The sequence below is a fragment of the Macaca thibetana genome, chromosome X (genome assembly GCF_024542745.1).
Source record: "Macaca thibetana thibetana isolate TM-01 chromosome X, ASM2454274v1, whole genome shotgun sequence".
Taxonomy (NCBI): Eukaryota; Metazoa; Chordata; class Mammalia; order Primates; family Cercopithecidae; genus Macaca; species Macaca thibetana.
The window spans coordinates 10729868-10749457 of NC_065598.1; the positions used below are offsets into that span (position 1 = coordinate 10729868).

The following is a 19590-nucleotide window of genomic DNA, read 5'->3' on the forward strand; positions in this document are numbered from 1 at the left end:
CCCAGTAATGGGATGGCTGGGTCATATGGTACATCTAGTTCTAGATCCTTGAGGAATCGCCATACTGTTTTCCATAATGGTTGAACTAGTTTACAATCCCACCAACAGTGTAAAAGTGTTCCTATTTCTCCACATCCTCTCCAGCACCTGTTGTTTCCTGACTTTTTAATGATCGCCATTCTAACTGGTGTGAGATGGTATCTCATTGTGGTTTTGATTTGCATTTCTCTGATGGCCAGTGATGATGAGCATTTTTTCATGTGTCTGTTGGCTGTATGAATGTCTTCTTTTGAGAAATGTCTGTTCATATCCTTTGCCCACTTTTTGATGGGGTTGTTTGTTTGTTTTTTTTTCTTGTAAATTTGTTTGAGTTCTTTGTAGGTTCTGGATATTAGCCCTTTGTCAGATGAGTAGATTGCAAAAATTTTCTCCCATTCTGTAGGTTGCCTGTTCACTCTGATGGTAGTTTCTTTTGCTGTGCAGAAGCTCTTTAGTTTAATGAGATCCCATTTGTCAATTTTGGCTTTTGCTGCCGTTGCTTTTGGTGTTTTAGACATGAAGTCTTTGCCCATGCCTATGTCCTGAATGGTACTACCTAGGTTTTCCTCTAGGATTTTTATGGTATTAGGTCTAACATTTAAGTCTCTAATCCATCTTGAATTAATTTTCATATAAGGAGTAAGGAAAGGATCCAGTTTCAGCTTTCTACTTATGGCTAGCCAATTTTCCCAGCACCATTTATTAAATAGGGAATCCTTTCCCCATTTCTTGTTTCTCTCAGGTTTGTCAAAGATCAGATGGCTGTAGATGTGTGGTATTATTTCTGAGGACTCTGTTCTGTTCCATTGGTCTATATCTCTGTTTTGGTACCAGTACCATGCTGTTTTGGTTACTGTAGCCTTGTAGTATAGTTTGAAGTCAGGTAGCGTGATGCCTCCAGCTTTGTTCTTTTGACTTAGGATTGCCTTGGAGATGTGGGCTCTTTTTTGGTTCCATATGAACTTTAAAGCAGTTTTTTCCAATTCTGTGAAGAAACTCATTGGTAGCTTGATGGGGATGGCATTGAATCTATAAATTACCTTGGGCAGTATGGCCATTTTCACGATATTGATTCTTCCTATCCATGAGCATGGTATGTTCTTCCATTTGTTTGTGTCCTCTTTTATTTCACTGAGCAGTGGTTTGTAGTTCTCCTTGAAGAGGTCCTTTACATCCCTTGTAAGTTGGATTCCTAGGTATTTGATTCTCTTTGAAGCAATTGTGAATGGAAGTTCATTCCTGATTTGGCTCTCTGTTTGTCTGTTACTGATGTATAAGAATGCTTGTGATTTTTGCACATTAATTTTGTATCCTGAGACTTTGCTGAAATTGCTTATCAGCTTAAGGAGATTTTGGGCTGAGACAATGGGGTTTTCTAAATATACAATCATGTCATCTGCAAACAGGGACAATTTGACTTCTTCTTTTCCTAACTGAATACCCTTGATTTCTTTCTCTTGCCTGATTGCCCTAGCCAGAACTTCCACCACTATGTTGAATAGGAGTGGTGAGAGAGGGCATCCCTGTCTTGTGCCAGTTTTCAAAGGGAATTTTTCCAGTTTTTGCCCATTCAGTATGATATTGACTGTGGGTGTGTCATAAATAGCTCTTATTATTTTGAGGTACGTTCCATCAATACCGAATTTATTGAGCGTTTTTAGCATGAAGGGCTGTTGAATTTTGTCAAAAGCCTTTTCTGCATCTATTGAGATAATCATGTGGTTCTTGTCTTTGGTTCTGTTTATATGCTGGATTATGTTTATTGATTTGCGAAATTTGAACCAGCCTTGCATCCCAGGGATGAAGCCCACTTGATCATGGTGGATAAGCTTTTTGATGTGTTGCTGAATCCGGTTTGCCAGTATTTTATTGAGGATTTTTACATCGATGTTCATCAGAGATATTGGTCTAAAATTCTCTTTTTTTGTTGTGTCTCTGCCAGGCTTTGGTATCAGGATGATGTTGGCCTCATAAAATGAGTTAGGGAGGATTCCCTCTTTTTCTATTGATTGGAATAGTTTCAGAAGGAATGGTACCAACTCCTCCTTGTACCTCTGGTAGAATTCAGCTGTGAATCCATCTGGTCCTGGACTTTTTTTGGTTGGTAGGCTATTAATTATTGCCTCAATTTCAGAGCCTGCTATTGGTCTATTCGGGGATTCAACTTCTTCCTGGTTTAGTCTTGGAAGAGTGTAAGTGTCCAGGAAGTTATCCATTTCTTCTAGATTTTCCAGTTTATTTGCATAGAGGTGTTTATAGTATTCTCTGATGGTAGTTTTGTATTTCTGTGGGGTCGGTGGTGATATCCCCTTTATCATTTTTAATTGCGTCGATTTGATTCTTCTCTCTTTTCTTCTTTATTAGTCTGGCTAGTGTTCTGTCAATTTTGTTGATCTTTTCAAAAAACCAACTCCTGGATTCATTGATGTTTTGGAGGGTTTTTTGTGTCTCTATCTCCTTCAGTTCTGCTCTGATCTTAGTTATTTCTAGCCTTCTGCTAGCTTTCGAATGTGTTTGCTCTTGCTTCTCTAGTTCTTTTAATTGTGATGTTAGAGTGTCAATTTTAGATCTTTCCTGCTTTCTCTTGTGGGCATTTAGTGCTATAAATTTCCCTCTACACACTGCTTTAAATGTGTCCCAGAGATTCTGGTATGTTGTATCTTTGTTCTCATTGGTTTCAAAGAACATCTTTCTTTCTGCCTTCATTTCGTTATGTACCCAGTAGTCATTCCGGAGCAGGTTGTTCAGTTTCCATGTAGTTGAGCGGTTTTGATTGAGTTTCTTAGTCCCGAGTTCTAGTTTGATTGCACTGTGGTCTGAGAGACAGTTTGTTATAATTTCTGTTCTTGTACATTTGCTGAGGAGTGCTTTACTTCCAATTACGTGGTCAATTTTGGAGTAAGTACGATGTGGTGCTGAGAAGAATGTATATTCTGTTGATTTGGGGTGGAGAGTTCTATAGATGTCTATTAGGTCTGCTTGCTGCAGAGATGAGTTCAATTCCTGGATATCCTTGTTAACTTTCTGTCTCGTTGATCTGTCTAATGTTGACAGTGGAGGGTTGAAGTCTCCCATTATTATTGTATGGGAGTCTAAGTCTCTTTGTAAGTCTCTAAGGACTTGCTTTATGAATCTGGGTGCTCCTGTATTGGGTGCATATATATTTAGGATAGTTAGCTCTTCCTGTTGAATTGATCCCTTTACCATTATGTAATGGCCTTCTTTGTCTCTTTTGATCTTTGATGGTTTAAAGTCTGTTTTATCAGAGACTAGTATTGCAACCCCTGCTTTTTTTTGTTCTCCATTTGCTTGGTAAATCTTCCTCCATCCCTTTATTTTGAGCCTATGTATGTCTCTGCGTGTGAGATGGGTCTCCTGAATACAGCAGACTGATGGGTCTTGACTCTTTATCCAGTTTGCCAGTCTGTGTCTTTTAATTGGAGCATTTAGTCCATTTACATTTAAGGTTAAGATTGTTATGTGTGAACTTGATCCTGCCATTATGATATTAACTGGTTATTTTGCTCGTTAGTTGATGCAGTTTGTTCCTAGCCTCGATGGTCTTTACATTTTGGCATGTTTTTGCAATGGCTGGTACCCGGTTGTTCCTTTCCATGTTTAGTGCTTCCTTCAGGGTCTCTTGTAAGGCAGGCCTAGTGGTGACAAAATCTCTAAGCATTTGCTTATCTGTAAAGGATTTTATTTCTCCTTCACTTATGAAACTTAGTTTGGCTGGATATGAAATTCTGGGTTGAAAATTCTTTTCTTTAAGAATGTTGAATATTGGCCCCCACTCTCTTCTGGCTTGGAGAGTTTCTGCTGAGAGATCTGCTGTTAGTCTGATGGGCTTCCCTTTGTGGGTAACCCGACCTTTCTCTCTGGCTGCCCTTAAGATTTTTTCCTTCATTTCAACTTTGGTGAATCTGGCAATTATGTGTCTTTGAGTTGCTCTTCTCGAGGAGTATCTTTGTGGCGTTCTCTGTATTTCCTGGATTTGAATGTTGGCCTGCCCTACTAGGTTGGGGAAGTTCTCCTGGATGATATCCTGCAGAGTGTTTTCCAACTTGGTTTCATCTTCCCCCTCACTTTCAGGCACCCCAATCAGACGTAGATTTGGTCTTTTTACATAATCCCATACTTCTTGCAGGCTTTGTTCATTTCTTTTTCTTCTTTTTTCTTTTGGTTTCTCTTCTCACTTCATTTCATTCATTTGATCCTCAATCGCTGATACTCTTTCTTCCAGTTGATTGAGTCGGTTACTGAAGCTTGTGCATTTGTCACGTATTTCTCGTGTCATGGTTTTCATCTCTTTTATTTCGTTTATGACCTTCTCTGCATTAATTACTCTAGCCATCCATTAATTACTTCCACTTTTTTTTCAAGATTTTTAGTTTCTTTGTGCTGGGTACGTAATTCCTCCTTTAGCTCTGAGAAATTTGATGGACTAAAGCCTTCTTCTCTCATCTCATCAAAGTCATTCTCCGTCCAGCTTTGATCCGTTGCTGGCGATGAGCTGCGCTCCTTTGCCGGGGGAGATGCGCTCTTCTTTTTTGAATTTCCAGCTTTTCTGCCCTGCTTTTTCCCCATCTTTGTGGTTTTATCTGCCTCTGGTCTTTGATGATGGTGATGTACTGATGGGGTTTTGGTGTAGGTGTCCTTCCTGTTTGATAGTTTTCCTTCTAACAGTCAGGACCCTCAGCTGTAGGTCTGTTGGAGATTGCTTGAGGTCCACTCCAGACCCTGTTTGCCTGGGTATCAGCAGCAGAGGCTGCAGAAGATAGAATATTTCTGAACAGCGAGTGTACCTGTCTGATTCTTGCTTTGGAAGCTTCCTCTCAGGGGTGTACTCCACCCTGTGAGGTGTGGGGTGTCAGACTGCCCCTAGTGGGGGATGTCTCCCAGTTAGGCTACTCAGGGGTCAGGGACCCACTTGAGCAGGGAGTCTGTCCCTTCTCAGATCTCAACCTCCGTGTTGGGAGATCCACTGCTCTCTTCAAAGCTGTCAGACAGAGTCGTTTGCGTCTGCAGAGGTTTCTGCTGTTTTTGTTATTTTTACTGTGCCCTGTTCCCAGAGGTGGAGTTTACAGAGACAGGCAGGTTTCCTTGAGCTGCTGTGAGCTCCACCCAGTTCGGGCTTCCCAGCAGCTTTGTTTACCTACTTAAGCCTCAGCAATGGCGGGCGCCCCTCCCCCAGCCTGGTTGCTGCCTTGCTGCGATATCGCAGACTGCTGTGCTAGCAACGAGGGAGGCTCCGTGGGCGTGGGACCCTCCCGGCCAGGTGTGGTATATGATCTCCTGGTGTGCCTGTTTGCTTAAAGCGCAGTGTTGGGGTGGGAGTTACCCGATTTTCCAGGTGTTGTGTGTCTCAGTTCCCCTGGCTAGGAAAAGGGATTCCCTTCCCCCTTGCGCTTCCCAGGTGAGGGGATGCCTCGCCCTGCTTCAGCTCTCGCTGGTCGGGCTGCAGCAGCTGACCAGCACCGATCGCCCAGCACTCCCCAGTGAGATGAACCCAGTACCTCAGTTGAAAATGCAGAAATCACCGGTCTTCTGTGTCACTCGCGCTGGGAGTTGGAGACTGGAGCTGTTCCTATTCGGCCATCTTGCTCCCCAATACATTCTTATAAAATACAACTCGTGAACAAAATAGAAGACAGTCTGCTTGTCTCTGAATGTATGGAAAGACCTTTTGGTTATACATTTTAAATTACCTACCATTTTCACTTTGAATATATTGTTCCAGATTTTACATAATTGGTAAATGTATTTTTAGGATTCATGAATAGTTTTTTGGGAGTTATTTAGAACAGAAAAAGGCAAATTGGAAATTTTACCTAGAAATATAAATCTTGTGTATAAAATTGATACTTTATGAACACATTAATGAAGATTTCATATTCAGTTTTTAGGAGATCAGCAACAGATCTTTAGTGGAAGGCAGGAAATCCATAAATCCTTTCTGGATGTCTTTTTCACTTGTCTTGTTTAAACAGTTTTAGTTAAATAGGAAGTAGGCAAGTGTTAACTACTGAGTATCTCTTTTATTTCCTGCTGGAATGTAGGAGTGTTTTATGGCACATTCACTTTCAAGATTATTAGTGACTAGTAATGGTTTTACATGAAATTTGTAATCATAAGAGATGGTTCAGATGTATAACAGAATGGGAAAGCCAGCAGATTATTAACACATTGTGAACTGTGAATTATCTGCTGTCATATAGCACATTAGCTAATCGTTATTGGACAATGACCTCTTCTTAATGTAGATGTATATTATTTAGGAAACAATGTAATTTTCTTGTGGGAGGTATTCTTTTTAATAACCTTGTGAAGAGACATATTCATATGTCACTCCTTTACACTAACTGAGATGCGTTAAATATACTGGGAAAAGAGTTTGAAAATAAAATTTTCAAGCAACTTGATGATCTGTACACAAACAGTTATTTATATAGAGGTCACGAGAAGAGAACATGTTGCTATAATGTTCCTCAGAAACCATTTATTAATTGGTATGAACATTAAACTAGAAAAGTTATCCTGTCAATGTTAATGCTACACGATACTTTGGTATCATCTTGGACTCTTCTGAGTCCATTATCCTATCCATGCAGTTATTGCGAGGCAAGTTTTACCTCTGTAATGGTCCTTTAATTTCTTTAAATTCTCACTGAGGCTGCCCTAGTTCAAGACCTCATTCTTCCTTGCTTGTACTATTAAACCCTTTTCTGAGTTCTCTCTTCCCTTCTGAGCCATCCTTCATTGATTAGCAATACTATCTTCCTAAAACCCTCCCCAGCCCTTCCCTCTTCCCAGCCTGTCAGTGGTGCCCATGTGTCAGTTCTTAGATATTCAGAGACTCTCCCCTTTACATGACCCCCTGTTAGGCTTGTTTTGCCACCCTCTGTCTTTCTTCCCAACTCTCCAGATTGACAGCCTTCCCTGAAGGAACTCACCGTCACTCCCATGCTTTGCTCACGCTCTTCCTTCCAAATGCTTTTAAAATCTTTTTTTTTTTTTTTTTGACCGATTGAAATCTTGTGCCAACTAAGTCAACATCAGTCTCCATATTTAGCTACATGTCCGAGTGAGTTGCTCTTCCATAGCAGTAACACAAGTTTTGTATTACTTTGTTTTTTTATTCGTGCATTTGCTCATGTCACAGGAATATGGAAGAGATTGCGTGTTCATTTTTTACATCTTCCTCAGCATTAACATACAACATTTTAGGGAATAGGAACTGCCGAACTATTTGTTGAGGGAATAGTATATGTTTCAAACGTAGTTATGTTTTCTTTAACTTGATGAGGTCATATCACAGACCATTTTGTCCCTTCCATGAAATCCATGTTATGTGGACCATTAGTGATAACAAATGGTCACTACCTGGTGAAAAAATACAGTATTTCATGATATAAGACTGACAGTCTTTTTCTGTCTTTGGTCCATCTTGTCTGTAACATGTTCATCAAACCATTTTCTTCAAGCAAACTACATGACTGTTGGACCTGCTATAATAATATTTCACTGAAATCTGGAATTAAAATTTTAAGTGAGTATTTGGAGCTCCATGTATTGATTACAGTTTTAAAATTTGAAATAAATAACCAGCATCCTTTGAATATTAAAAGCTGTTTCCTTTTGATATTTAATTTACCCAGATGTAAAGTGATGGTTTGTCAGTGAACTAGACTTTTTGTTTTAGAGTATTGAGGACTTAGAGTATAATGAAAGCCCTCTTTTTGGTGAAGAAAGTCAACTTAAAAAATACATCACCATGTTCCAAAATAAAATTGTGTCAGAGACTGTAAGTAGTGGATATTTAATCTTAAAAACTCAGAATTGATATAAGCATGGGAATATTTTATTTGTAGAAATGTGTATTGCAATTACTTAAATTTCTTTTTTTGAGACAACTGCAGCAAGAGTTGGCACTTATTCAGAGGTCTCTTTAACCTCTGTTATTCTGATGGCTGACTAAAGAACTTGAACCTATGTTATATTATACAAGCATAACTTGAGCTACACTAAACCACATGACAGTATTTAGTTAATTAATTCTTGTATAAATTAGTATATCTCCTCTATCATTAGTCTGTTTATTAAATACCAGGCCTTGTTACTATGATCTGTTGAATGAACCCTAGACAGTTCTGTGAGAAAGCAGCAATTGCACAGTTATATACATGGTCAATTAAATTTTAACATTAAAGATAATTTAGTTTTAGGTTTGGCCTCTGTGGATCTGTATCAGTTCCAAAAATGTAGAAAGCATGGGCATGGAAAAGTACATTTTTCTCTAACAAAAGAAGACAAAACTTATTTTATTTTACTCATTAAGTTAAAGAGACAATTCCAATGAAAGTATGACTTCAAAAAATATATATACTCTATGGCCTTTCAAAATTATTAAAAGTACCTTAACATCTGTGTTCTTGAAAAAAAATTAAACTTCTATAAATGATTAAGACAACTGAGCAAGATATATTAATAGCATTGCCGAGCCACTGGTTTGTGGGTATGCCATATTTCCAAAGACATCAAAATGCCATGTAGTTTGTTTTGGTCCACCATTCAATGATACCTCCCCTTGGCATTGATTCAAAGTATTATATTAAAATTTATGCATGCTTACAATTATTTCACATCTATGGCAAGGTAAATTATGTAGAGTGCTTTGGTTTTCAAGTTTAGTATTTGTGGAGTATGTGGAAGTTTAAGTATATATATGCATCTAAAAACTTAAGTGATGAATTCTCCTACCTTTCCTTTTGTAATGTGCAGTTTTTATACATAACATACAAAATGTTCATTTGGAAACACTTTAGTAAATATGAAATTCAGAATATATTTGGAGTAAGTCAGTTAAATGTATTCTTTTGCTGAGTTTCTGAAATTCCATTCATGAATTGTTCAAAAACACAATACCCTCATTGAGAGGAGAGGAGCGACTTACTCTCATTTTCCCTGGTTCTTTTCATTTTAATTGGCCCCTGTATACCACTCTTATTTTTTCAAGGTTTTCCAAGTTAAAGGAAAAAAAAGTTCATTCAGATTCTGCCTGCAGTCACTTATACAGGAATAAGTGAATCCTTATGGGGAGCATTTAATTTCTAAAGCTTGCATTTTCATAAAGGATTTTCCTTTTACCCAAAGCATGTGTTGATGTGTAAGTCTAAGTACTACTTCAAGTTTCTAAGAAGATCCTTATTTGAGATTTCTTTCAGTAGTTACAGAGGCAAAATAAGCACTGCAGAGGTCCATGTGAGAGTTCTATTATACATACTGGGCTATCTGACTATTTATTCTATAGTGGAAGGATATGAAAGACACCACAATGTACTTAGTGATGGAACAGCTGATTTATTTATTTTTATTTTTATTTTTTTGAGATGGAGTCTCACTCTGTCACCAGGCTGGAGTGCAGTGGCACGATCTCGGCTCACTGCAACCTCCGTCTCCCGGGTTCAAGCGATTGTCCTGCCTCAGCCTCCCGAGCTGGGACTACAGGCACATGCCACCACACCCAGCTAATTTTTGTATTTTTAGTAGAGATGGGGTTTCAGCATGTTGGCCAGGATGGTCTCGATCTCTTGACCTCGTGATCTGCCTGCCTCGGCCTCCCAAAGTGCTGGGATTACAGGCGTGAGCCACCGCACCCAGCCAACAGTTGCTATTTATGTCACCCCTTATTACCTCAAATGAGTAACTGTGTACTTGAAGTCACTCTGGCAGCTATTCTGAAGGGAAGAAAGTTTTTGCCCTTAAAAGTTATTAGGGGTGTGTGTGTGTGTACATAAATGTGTGTATATATGTGTATATATGTGTGTGTGTATGTATGTATGTATATGCATATACATGTATGTATATAGCTAATATGCATATATATGCATATATGTATATGTGAATATATGCGCGCACACACATATATATTACTTTGTTTTTTAGAATTGTTTTTAGTTCACAACAAATTGATCTGAAGGTCTAGAGATTTCTCATTTACCACCTGTTCTCCCACCATAGCACTCCCCACTATCCATATCCCCCACCAGAATGGTGCCTTTCTTATAACCCATGAACTTACATTGATACATCATTATCACCCCAAGTTACTTCAGGGTTCACTCTTGGTTCCTTTTGTGTGTGATTATTTTCTTCACGTCACCTGTGCTATAGCCCCTGTTTTATTTTTCATTAAGATAACATTTAATTTATACTTTTTTGTGACCATGAAATTTTAGGTTAGGATATCAGAAACAAGTAGCACTAAAACAAATGTAAAGATTCACTTTTCTCCTGAAAATGGTAAGACAGGTAACTTTTATTTACATACATATGCTTGAAAAATTGCAGTTAGTGCTTTTAAATTCTAGACTGAAGCACATATTTTATTTTATTCCATAATAAACACCCACTTTGAAGAATGGCTGGTATCAAGAGCATCGTATCTCCTAATATTGTCTCACTCACCAGCTGAATGTTGAAATGTCCAGTCACAAAGCACTAAATATATCCTTAGAGCAATGATGTACTGAACAAAATTCAGAGGTCATACACAAAGACAGCACCCAAGAAAGTTTGCCCACAGACCAGTGGCAAGTCCTTTATTTCAGCAACTAAAACCAAGGAGAAACAGAGTCTCTTGCCTCTCTGCCTCTTGGAGAGGAGTTCTCCTGATACTGGAGGGAAAGGACCATCTCATTTCCCTGATGTTAAAATTTCATCTTGGAGTGATAGGCTTATATCTTTGTGAAGATATCTAAATTAAGGTGATCCAGTCAAATCACAAAATACTTGACTCACTCCTTAGGAGGAGCTTAACTCTGCCCTGATTTCTGTGCACACACCTGATTCATTGCACTCACAGTACAAAAGCTCTGAGATGTAAAATTGAGCCAGGCAGCACCTCGCATTCTTATCCAGGTGAATTAGGGCTCTCTCAGTGCTACTCACCCAAAGCACATTGAAATAATTCTTATTTATTTGTAAAACAGTGATGATGGTATCTGTGTCAGAGGGTTACTGTGAGTGTCAGAGGAAACAATGATAGTGAGAAGGTTAGACATATGGTACATGTTGAATAAATGTTAGCTACCAATGTTAGTTATCAATATCTTCATGACTTTTATTGATATATAATAGTTGTAAATATGTATGGGGTAAATGTGATATTTTGATACATGAATATATAAAGATCAAATCAGGGTAGTTGGGATATTCATTACCTCAAGCTTTTATCAATTTTTTCTGTTGAGGACATTGCAAATCTCGTCTAGGTATTTTGAAATACATGATAACTATAGTTATTCTAGTGTGCTATTGAACCCTAGAACTTATTTCTTCTCTCTAACTGTATGTTTGTACCTATTGTCCAGCATTTCTTTTTCCCTGTCAACCCTGCTACTGTTTCCACCCTCCGGTAACCACCATTCTACTCACTACCTCCCTGAGATGAATTTTGTCCAGGAATGAAAAGCAAGTAAGTGGTAAAGATGGACCGGGTATGGTGGCTCACACCTGTAATCCCAACACTGTGGGAGACTGAGGCCGGCAGATCCCCTGAGTCCAAGAGTTCAAGACCAGCCTGGCCAACATGGTGAAACCTCGTCTCTACTAAAAATACAAAAAAAAAAAAAAAAAAAAAAAAAAATTAGCTGGGCATGGTGGCATGCGCCTGTAGTCCCAGCTACTCAGGGAAGCTGAGGCAGGAGAATCGCTTGAACCTAGGAGGTGGAGGTTGCAGTGAGCCAAATCATGCCACTGCACTCCAGCCTGGGCGACAGAGGGAGACTCCATCTCAAAAAGGGAAAAAATAAAAATAAAAAAGAGGGACTAGTTGATAGTTAATAATCATGACTGTCTATTTATCTGCTACACTTTCTTTCATCTATGTGTGGCAAGTACCTACTTACTCTTTTAAGACTTGTGTCAAAGGACACCTTATTCTTCACCTTTTCTGGAATCTGTTCTCAAACAAAATTGCACCCCCTTTCCTTTTAGTGGTTCTGTACCCCTCAAACCCCATATTGTGGCTGTTATTTACTTAACTGATACCCTTGAGAGTAAAAACTTTATCATAATCCTAATTTTATGTTTGGAAACTGGGTATGTTCCCAGCCATACAGGAGGTGCACAATACACACGTACTCAATAAATTAATGGTCATTTGAAAGAGTAAATGCTGAATACACAGCAATTCTCCAATCTATGTGTTTATGCAAACACAAGAATTAACTTTATTGGCCTAATTCAAACATTATCTTGAAATTTATTCAAACTTCCCATTTTCCATGAATAACCATTTTTTGTTACTAGATTTTCACTAATTAACCAGTTAAATCTCTTTTGTCTTATATCATTTTAAAAGAGCATGTGGAACAAATTCAAACAGCTTAGGTAGTTCACATCTCTTGAGCTCACTATTTTAAGGAGTGAAGTTCACCCTGCCATTTGCCTACTTGCCTCAGTGCTCACACAACAATTGCATCGATGTCCTGCTAATGCACATTAAATCAAATATCCATACCTGGCTTTGAAGTGTGCCCTAGTCAACAAACAGGTCACTTGGTTATCATTGTCTTCCATCCAATATAAAGATAAAATATGTGCCAGAGAAAGATGTCTTATAGAGATTTTTCTGATGTACTAGTTACACAGAAACAAATTAATTTCTGGGGCAGACATTCCTACCTTTTAGAAAGAGAAGACTTATTAATAGGAGTTGAGAGTGAAGAAAATTAATTCTTGTTGAACTGATAAATGTCCCTTCTAGATAGTTTACATTGCCATTAAAGCATAAGGTTGCCATTTTTTCTTTATCTGTCAGCTACTTATTTCTTGCATGAGCTATTCTGGCTTTTAAAATCTTATTTTTTGGTCATTTGCCAAGCGCTTGGCTGTTGGGTACACATGGAATAAATTATCCAGTAAAAAGCATCTCAGATCTTTCCAGCTATTTTTGATTAGGTACACCTATAAATCTTAAAAAGCCTATAAAGAAATACCTAACTAGTGCATTGGATACAAGACACACAAATCTCACATAGGACAATGGTAACTGAAGTTCTGAATGGTGACTCAACTTAGGAAATTGCAATCCTTAGGGGGAAAATATCCTTAAACAAAGGCTTAAAATCCTCCTAGGTGGTAACCACCATTTATACACACATCCCTCTTTGTATTTGGGAAATTGATGGTCATGTTTCCTTTTCAGGGTAGAAGAAGGAATTCTCCGTTAAGAGAAGGGGAGGAAAATATAGGAAAAAGAACCACTCTTTGAAGGCATCTATTGTCCAAATCATGAGGAAGAGCTTGTAGTTCTGAGTTTCAAAAACGTGCTTTAGTTTTTTTTCTGTAGGATCCTGGGTGGGGTCCCCTGTTTCACAACAGCTGTGTCCTCAGACCCAGTGTAGGAGAAGGGCAAAATATGTTGATTGGATAAATGTGTTACTTCACTAGTTCATACCTTTCTGAGCCTCTCTCGAAGCGGCTACAGGGAAAATTTCTCCATGTTTGTTATGTCACTTGCATATTTGGAGCTTTTCCTACTGCCCTTGTTATGCTGCTTTGCTTTGTTTTAAAGCATGCATTTTTCCCATTACATATGTTTTTTGTATTTCCAGGATCTAGCACATAACTGTACTCAATAAATATCAAGTGAATGAATGAATGAATGTATAAATGAATGAACATGACTTTCAGGTGTCCTTTACAGCTTTTCTCATTGAAGTATATGCTTGTTCTTTGCCTCTTCAAAAGAGGTGCAACTCATTGAGAATAGGGTTGCCAAATGCTGCAAAAATAAACATAGTCTTACAAAACTAAACGCAGACGTGCCATACAATCTAACAATTGCACTCCTTGGTAACTACCCAAATGAATTGAAAACTTATGTCCACACAAAAACTTGTATGCCAATGTTTAACCAGCTTTATCTATCAATGGCAAAATTTGGATGCAACTAACATATCCTTCAATGGGTGAGTGCATAAATAAATTATGGTACAATGGAATACTATTCAGAAATTATAATAATCTAGCAAGCCACAAAATGATCAAGAGGAACCTGAAATGCATATTGCTAAGTGAAAGAAGCCAATCTGAAGAGGCTGTAGCCTGTATGATTCCTGCTATATAGATGACATCTGGGGTCTGGAGGACTGTGGCCCTCTTCTCACAGCTCCTCTAGGCAGTGCCCCGGTGGGGACTCTCTGTGGGGACTTCAACCCCACATTTCCCTTCCACACTGCCCTAGCAGAGGTTTCCATGAGGGCTCTGCCCCCGCAGCAGACTTCTGGCCTGGACATCCAGGTATTTCCATACATTCTCTGAAATCTAGATGGAAGTTCCCAAACTACAACTTTTGACTTCTGTGTACCCACAGGACCAACACCACATGTAAGCTGCCAAGGCTTGGGGCTTGCACCAAGCAACAGCCTGAGCTATACCTTGGCCCCTTTTAGCCACAGCTGGAGCTGAATCAGCTGGAACTCAGGGTACCATGTCCTGAGGCCGCATAGAGCAGGGGGGCCCTGTGCCAGGCCCAGGAAACCATTTTTCCCTCCTAGGCCTTTGGGCCTGTGATGGAAGGGGCTGCTGTGAAGGTCTCTGACATGCCCTGGAGACATTTTCCCCATTGTCTTGGTGGTTAGCATTTGGCTCCTTGTTACTGATGCAAACTTCTGCAGCCAGCTTGAATTTCTCCCCAGAAAATGGGTTTTTCTTTTCTATTGCATCATCAAGCTGCAAATTTTCCGAACTTTTATGCTTTGCTTCCTTTTGAAGGCTTTGCTGCTTAGAAACTTCTTCCCCAGATACCCTAAATCATCTTTCTCAAGTTCAAAGTCCTACAGATCTCTAGGGCAGGGGCAAAATGCTACCAGTCTGTTTGCTAAAGCACAGCAAGGGTCAACTTTATTTCAGTTCCCAACAAATTCTTCATCTCCATCTAAGGCCACCTTAGCCTGGACTTCATTGTCCATATCATTATCAGTATTTTGGTCAAAGCCATTCAACAAGTCTCTAGGAAGTTTCAAACTTATCCACATCATCCTGTCTTCTGAGCCCTCTGTCTCTAGGAAGTTCCAAACTTTCCCACATTTTCCTGTCTTCTGCTGAGCCCTCCAAATGGTTCCAACCTTTGCCTATTACCCAGCTCCAAAGTTGCTTCCACATTTTCGGGTATCCTTATAGCAGCGCCCAACTCTACTGGTACCAATTTACTGTATTAGTCCATTCTTACCCTGCTATAAGGACATAACTGAGACTGGGTAATTTATAAATGAAAGAGGTTTAATTGACTCACAGCTTCGCAGGGCTGGGGAGGCCTCAGGAAACTTACAATCATGGTGGAAAGGGAAGCAAACATGTCATTCATCACATGGCAGCAGCAAGGAGAAGTGCAGAGTGAAGTGGGGGAAGCCCATTATAAGACCATCAGCTCGTGTGAGAACTCACTGTTATGAAAACTGCATGGGGGTAACTGTCTCCATGATTCAATTACCTCCCACTGGGTCCCTCCCACTGGTTCCCTCCCACCACACATGGGGATTATGTTCCCATAACTACAATTCAAGATGAGATTTGGGTAGGGACACAGCCAAACCATATCATGCTCTAATCTCTACCCATGCTGTAGTGGAGGAAATGTGGTGCCTGTTTCAGGGATGTGACAGTAAGAGCCAGATACATGGACTGGCATGCCCAAGGTAACATAGAGTTAGAGAGGGAGGGGAATGAGAAACTAACAATTTCCAAGCTCTAAATATGTACCAGGACTGGAAGAAGTACTTTTTTAATGATATGAAATATTTATATCATATACTTAATACATGTCAACACACAATCCATTGGGATTTTGATTTATTTGTTTTACAAGTGAGAGAATTGAAAATCTGAGAATTAACGCAAATTCTCTCAAAATCACAGAACTGGTAGGTGGCAGGGCTGACGTTCAATGCCAAATTCAAGTTCTTTCCAATAAGCACAGTTCTGTCTTGAGAGGTGTGGCTAAGAGCAGAACCCAGATACCTATGAGGAGAAGCTGGAAGTCCTTCTTTAAGGTCACTTTGCCTCTGCAACATGAAAGATGGTTCAGGGCTCTCCTATCCAGGAGGTTTTGTAAAACAATGGACATCCATTTGTGCAATGCATTTAGACTCTGCCCTCTCAGAAGTCTGGGTGATGGGCAAGAAGCACTAAGGCTTGTTTCTTATCCAGGCAATCATGGGGAATGAGTGTAAACAGCCTCAATTCACAGGTGCACCTGAACATGGGATATGGCATCAACATTTAAGCCCTTTTAAATTTCTTCACTTGCAGAGCCCAATAAAGATTACATTACTGGAAAGGAAAGGAAATCACATGCACTGAAATATGAAATGATGGTGGAAAAGAATCTCTAAATGTCTGCTGGAGACAAAGCCCTCCCCTGGTGTTGCTACACACACAGGCAAATTTCTAGCCTCATGGGTGCAAAATGGCCATATCCAGTCCCCTACTATTCAGGTGGTATTTAGCCCACGCAAAGTTTTATAAAAAGTTGAGTCCTAATGCAAAATCTTGGAAAGTTCACATACATATCTAGAGTTCCAGCCTCTTGAGGAAGGTGGGAGAGCTGGCAGCACTGGGTCCCACATTCCTCACATGTGCCCCAAGGCAGCATAGGCACCTAACCCTGGACCACTGTACCCACTTACATTACCTGGCATGCCTCAGAATTTGTGACCCCACCTTAGCCTAAAAGGAAGGTCCTAGTTTATCCAAAGCTTTGAAAAAAATCCTGCTGAGAAAAGACTGAAGGAATACTTTTTGGCACCATCTCCTGTTTCATTAGCCATAGCTGCCTTACTATGTACTTTGACCAGAAAAATAATAGACTCTTGGAGAAAGCAAACCAATGAAATTCACAGGCAATGAGGAGAGCTCAATGAAAAAGTAAGGGGAAAATGATTTAAAAAGATATACTTGGGGCCCGGCGCAGTGGCTCACACCTGTAATCCCAGCACTTTGGCAGGCTGAGGCGGGCAGATCACGAGGTCAGGAGATCGAGACCATCCTGACTAACACAGCGAAAACCCGTCTCTACTAAAAATACAAAAAATTAGCTGGGCATGGTGGCAGGTGCCTGTAGTCCCAGCTACTTGGGAGGCTGAGGCAGGAGAATGGTGTGAATCTGGGAGGCGGAGCTTGCAGTGAGTCAAGATCATGCCACTGCACTCCAGCCTGGGCAACAGAGCAAGACTCTGTCTCAAAAAAAAAAAAAAAAAAAAAGATACACTAGGGTGGCAGAGTGGGAAGTGGTCCTTTAGAAACCGCATATAATCTGTGCCAGGATTTCTCAGCCTAGGCACTACTGACATTTGGGGGCAGATAACTTTTCAGTAGAGAATAGTCCTGTACTTCGTAAGATGTTTAGCAGCATTCCCTGGCCTTTATCTACTAGATGCCAGAGCACCCCACCCCTGTTGTGACCACAAATGATGTCTCTGGACACCACCAAATGTCCTCCAGGGACTAAACTTACTCCAGTTGAGAACCACTGGTCTATGTATAACTCAACTTAGAGAGCAGCTATGAACCCAAACCATGTAAATGTGAACAAAACATGCACATATCCCACTTGTCACAATGCTCAATTTATACTTTATCTCAGTTTCTGTTTTAAACAGAGCAATGTAAGAGTGTTTACAAATTATGAAGCCTTTATGTATCACATTGACTTTGGGGCACAATAACAATTTTCTTTAATTTACAAAGAAATGGGAGTCTGCATATAATTACCTTTCTACCAAATTTCTAAGACTACAGATGGGGGAATAAGCCAAGTTTCTTAAGGAAATAACCTTGTATTTCTTTGTATGAACTGTTTTTTTTCTCCTTGGGTGGGGCAGGATCAGGTATGGAACAGCCTCTGATGGTCAACGGTTATATGAAGGGATGTTCAGCATTCAGGAAAGACTCAGGAGACACTGTGGTTCTTTCCTTTTATTTAGAGGATTAAACATGGTGGATGAAGAGACTTACTGACCAGCCCTCCATGGGCCTGAATGAAAATTCAGGAAGATATCCTAGGAAGACAGTCTAGCCAGCAAATGGAACCAGTGGAATGAGCTGCTTCAAAAAAAAAAAAAAAAAAAAAAAAAAAAGCATCATTCACTGTGGCTTCCATTTGGTTGTATTCTGTCTTGCATCCCTCCACTTTGTGAGAAACCAGGTCAGGAGCAGCCCTATGCAAAAGGCTAAGGGGTAAGTCTCTAGCCAAAAGCTATACTAGTGAGCCTAGGAACTGCTCCTCCAGCCCCAGTCAAGCCCTAAGATGACTGCAGCCCCATTTGTGCTTGGCTGCAACTTCACAGGAGCCCCTGAACCAGAACACCCAAGCTAAGCTATTCACAGAAGCTGTTTTACAGGATAAATGTTTGCTATTTGAAAAAGAAAAAGAAAAGAAAAGATGCTCAGTTAAATGCAATGTGGTATCCTGAATAGGATTCTGGAAGAGACAAATAACATTAGTGGGGAAACTGGTGAAATCTGAGTGAAGTCTATAGTTTTGTTGATAGCAATGCACCAATGTTGGTTTCTTAGCTGTGATAAATGTACCAGGGTAATACATTTATGTTATTAATATTACCATAATAGCACTGATGTTATGTTATTATGTTAACAGGGCAAATTGGGTAAGGGGCATAAGGGAATTCTATACTATCTTCATAACTGTCTGTAATTCTAAAATTATTCCAAAATTTAAAAAAAGTCCTTTCTCCCAGGCACCAGATGTATTCAAGCAAAGGCTGGAAACTCATTTATCAAGCCTGTAAGAAAATGGAGGCCTGCACTGCTCACTGAAGTGCTCCACAGAATTGAAAGCTCAATTTAGTGACAAGAAGGGAGGTGACTCACAAGCCAGGCTGAAACTAGTGAAATAATCTCCTATTTGCATCTCCTGGATCTGAAAGAAAACATGTGCCTAAGCTGACATGAAACATCTATTATGTTTGCCATTCTGGTGGAGCATGTTTGCTAGAAAGGGAGTGGGCAGCTAAGATGGACCAGATTTGTTTTTATGGGGCTGGTAATTTTTTTTTATAGGTGGCTTATTAGGTTGTTGTAAGATTCTAAATCTTAGGTTCTCTAAATCCTTTTTCTGCTTAAGTTATCCAGACAGTATTTTTCATTTGCATTCATGAACACTGATTATTTGATTAGTACAGAAATCTTTTTATTTTAAGCTCCAATGCCTATTCTGTAAAACAAAATATTGTTTTTAAAATAAAACATCTCTTTACATATATATGTACATATGAATGTGAATTAAGTGAGTTATACAATCTGTGGACATCTTGTAAAAAGGTTTACTAATACCATATTTTATCCTTTATTAAAACTAAAATTCATTATTTCATCTCATTATTTCTCACTTTGAAGGCTTTTTTTGTGGCTTTCAAGCCACAGACCTCCCAAAAAATCAAGAGAAAGACTGAACCAGATATTTTATTTCCAGTTTGGAACAGGAGGTTTGTTAAAGAAGTAACAATATTATTAATGACTCCTGGG

At 39.5% G+C, this 19590-nt stretch overlaps 1 protein-coding gene across 5 annotated transcripts in view; it reads right to left on the minus strand.

Moving 5' to 3' along the window:
- ARHGAP6 (Rho GTPase activating protein 6) overlaps positions 1-19590 on the minus strand; it is a 550354-nt gene that overhangs the window by 95991 nt on the left and 434773 nt on the right. The window lies entirely within an intron of this gene.